Source organism: Thermobia domestica, unplaced genomic scaffold (assembly GCF_964235325.1).
Source record: "Thermobia domestica unplaced genomic scaffold, izTheDome1.hap1.1 HAP1_SCAFFOLD_1491, whole genome shotgun sequence".
Lineage (NCBI taxonomy): Eukaryota > Metazoa > Arthropoda > Insecta > Zygentoma > Lepismatidae > Thermobia > Thermobia domestica.
The window spans coordinates 12501-16804 of record NW_027657201.1 but is presented as its reverse complement, the minus strand read 5'-3'; positions in this window follow the sequence as shown (position 1 = coordinate 16804).

Here is a 4304-nt window from a genome sequence, read left to right as displayed (position 1 = left end):
GCAACCATGAACCATTTAACTTACACTATCAGGAGTATGTTAGATATTATGAATGAAAAGGCGGCAACTATGAGCATCGTGGAAGCGAATGTGAGCATTTTGAAACTACGTGTGAACATTCTGAAGGCAACTATGAGTATTTTGAAGATGAGCTGGAACCATTAAGTATTCAACTATGAGCCCTTTGTACGCAATTATGAACGAAAAGTCGGCAACTATGAGCGTTTTGATGGCAACTGTGAGGCCTTGGTCGGCAATTATGAACGAATAGTCGGCAACTATGAACGTTTTGACGGCAACTGTGAGGCCTTCGTCGGCAATTATGAACGAAAAGTCGGCAACTATGAGCGTTTTGACGGCAACTGTGAGGCCTTGGTCGGCAACTATGAGCACTTTTTTTTTAAAATTTGAGCATTATGACGGCTTGTGTGAAAAATCTGACCGCAACTGTGAGACTTTTGAGAGCAACCATGAACCATTTAACTTACATTATCAGTATTATGAATTAAAAGTCGGCAACTATGAGCATCGTGTAAGCGAGTGTGAGCATTTTGAAAGTACGTGTGAACATTCTGAAGGCAAGTGTGATTATTTTGAAGATGAGCACGAACGAGTATGTGATTAACTATGAGCCCATTGTCCGCAATTATCAACGAAATGTCGGCAACTATGAGCGTTTTGACGGCAACTGTGAGGCCTATGTCCGCAATTATGAACAAATATTCGGCAACTATGAGCGCTTTGACGGCAAGTGTGAGCATTGTGACGCCTTTTGTGACGATTCTGACGGCAACTGTGAGCCATTAGTCGGGAACTATAAACTTTTATGTCGGGGACTATGAATGAAAAGTCGGCAACTATGAGCGTTTTGTCGGCAACTGTGAGGCATTGGTCGGCAATTATGAGCGAGTAGTCGGCAACTATGAGCGTTTTGACGGCAACTGTGAGTCCTTGGTCGGCAATTATGAACGAATAGTCGGCAACTATGAACGTTTTGGCGGCAACTGTGAGGCCTTGGTCGGCAATTATGAACGAATGGTCGGCAACTATGAGCACTTTTTTTTCTTAATGTGAGCATTCTGACGGCTTGCGCAAATAATGTGACGGCAACTGTGAGCCTTTTGATAGCAAACATGAACCATTTAACTTACACTATCAGGAGTATGTTAGATATTATGAATGAAAAGTCGGCAACTATGAGCATCGTGGAAGCGAATGTGAGCATTTTGAAACTACGTGTGAACATTCTGAAGGCAACTATGAGTATTTTGAAGATGAGCTGGAACCATTAAGTAGGCAACTATGAGCCCTTTGTACGCAATTATGAACGAAAAGTCGGCAACTATGAGCGTTTTGACGGCAACTGTGAGGCATTGGTCGGCAATTATGAACGAATAGTCGGCAACTATGAACGTTCGGACGGCAACTGTGAGGCCTTGGTCGGCAATTGTGAACGAAAAGTCGGCAACTATGAGCGTTTTGACGGCAACTGTGAGGCCTTGGTCGGCAACTATGAGCACTTTTTTTTTAATGTGAGCATTATGACGGCTTTTGTGAAAAATCTGACCGCAACTGTGAGACTTTTGAGAGCAACCATGAACCATTTAACTTACATTATCAGCATTATGAATTAAAAGTCGGCAACTATGAGCATCGTGTAAGCGAGTGTGAGCATTTTGAAAGTACGTGTGAACAGTCTGAAGGCAACTGTGTTTATTTTGAAGATGAGCACGAACCAGTATGTGAATAACTATGAGCCCATTGTCCGCAATTATCAACGAAAAGTCGGCAACTATGAGCGTTTTGACGGCAACTGTGAGGCCTATGTCCGCAATTATGAACAAATAGTCGGCAACTATGAGCGCTTTGACGGCAAGTGTGAGCATTGTGACGCCTTTTGTGACGATTCTGACGGCAACTGTGAGCCATTAGTCGGGACCTATAAACTTTTATGTCGGGGACTATGAATGAAAAGTCGGCAACTATGAGCACCCTGACGGCAAGTGTGAGCAATTTGACGTCTACTGTGAGGATTCTGACGGCAACTGTGAGCTATTTGAGTGGAACTATTAAGCATTGTGTGTGCAACTTTGAACGCTCTGAGGGGTTTCCTGAACATGTTGACAGCATGTATGAACCACATTTCGGGAACAGTGGGCAATCTGACGGGAACTGTGAACATTGTTGTTGGCGACTCTTTTCACCCAGCATAACGTTAGAATATGACGGCAACCGTGGCTTCGTTTGCCGTCATTTTTGACATTCTCTGATTTTTCGTGACTGGTGTGCAATCGAGAGGAATCGCTACATTATAGGGATTAGGGTACAGAAGAAGCCCCGTTTACACTTTGTTAAGTCCTGGCTTGAAATTGTTCTATGAGGTTGTAATTAACATGAGTTTGACCTAATTCATGTTTTTGGATTGTTCTTTGCATTAATTTTGGAACCCGAGCGCGAAAAGCAGCCCTTTTCGCAGAGAACTTTTTACCCAGCATAACCTTTGAGTATGGCGGCAACTGTGGCTTCGTTTGCCGTCATTTTTGAGATTCCGTGATTTTCGTGACTGGTGTCCGATCGAGAGGAATCTCATCACTATAGGAGGTATGGTAGTGGGCAATCCTGCTATATACTTAGGTTAGGTTAGGCTGGCTTATACTTTCAATTTGTTCCCAGAAGTTAGGAGAGTGTAAAAGATGTTAAGTTTTGAGTGTCGTATTCTGTAACGGTTTATATATACTGGATGTCAAATCACGTTTTCCCACCCTTGCGTGGGATGTATACGGCAATCGTGGCTGCATTCGCCGTCATGGTCAAAACGAGGCTGCGCAACGCCGGCAATTTCAAGACAGGTGTAGTATCGAGAGGAATCTCTACACTATAGGAGGTAGGGCAGTGAACAAGCCTTCTATATAAACATTCCCTTTAAATTGTTCACGGAGGTTGGAGAGACCGCTAATGGTATTGCTTTCTAAATGAGGCTTACTTTTTTCTCTCCGCGGCCTAGTCTGTCGAGAAATCTTGACTTCTGGCCACAGACAGAAAGCTAGTCTTCGCAGGAGGCGGAAATGGCTAAATTGGGAAAGGAAGCCACAGGCTGGTTGGTTTCTTTATGGGAGTCTAAACGCACTATCGCTGTTGATGTTGGTTAATTTTGAAGGCGGACTAATATCGGCGGATGGTAGTGTAGGCTCAAAAGGAATTTTATCAGCCGCAGGCAAGAACCCTGGGATGCTATTCACGGGCGTCCTAGCCGGTCAAGGTGTAGAGGAGGTTGCAAACCCTGTTGCTGCCTGGGAGGAATGCTTCATAGAAATGTGCGTCCATGGGCGGACCTATGAAAGGGCATGCAGTGCGGGTTTGCCAGCACGCCTAATGTTGTCCAAAGACTTCCTCGTATTTTGACAAAGAATGTCAGAAACCTTGGTCGGACGGCTGTTTCTAAGAGGGCACGTGGCGATGGGGAATGTGTGAGGTAGGCTCTCATACGGAAGTACCTGTCGTTTACGGGAAGGAGACAATCCTTCTTAACCCGAGGCCTAGCCTGTCGATCACGCCTTCGGGCAATTGACTTCTGGCCGATGCCGCTTTGTGCGGTTGCTGAATGCGAAGAATACTTGAACGGAAGCTACTGTCACACCCAGAGGACACGAGTAAGACTTATATCACTGGAGCAGGAGCCTAAATTTGCTTTTGTGGGTAGCCATACGGCCAGTTCTAACGTGTGCGAGGCCCCACGAGAGTAGGCTTATTCTGGTGGATGAGAAGTCTTTTAATATTTGCTGTGTCGGGTGAACGGAAGCCACAGTCATCCGTAGGACACGAGTAGACTTATTTCACTGGAGCAGGAGTCTAAATGTGCTTTTGTGGGCAACCTTACGGCCAGTTCTAACGGGAGCCAGGCCCCACAAGAGTAGGCTTATTCCGGTGGAGAAGGAGTCTTTAAAATTTGCTGTGTCGGGTGAACGGCTATATTTGAACGGAAGCCACAGTCATCCGTAGGACACGAGTAGACTTATTTCACTGGAGCAGGAGTCTAAATGTGCTTTTGTGGGCAACCTTACGGCCAGTTCTAACGGGAGCCAGGCCCCACAAGAGTAGGCTTATTCCGGTGGAGAAGGCGTCTTTAAAATTTGCTGTGTCGGGTGAACGGCTATATTTGAACGGAAGCCACAGTCATCCGTAGGACACGAGTAGACTTATTTCACTGGAGCAGGAGTCTAAATGTGCTTTTGTGGGCAACCTTACGGCCAGTTCTAACGGGAGCCAGGCCCCACAAGAGTAGGCTTATTCCGGTGGAGAAGGAG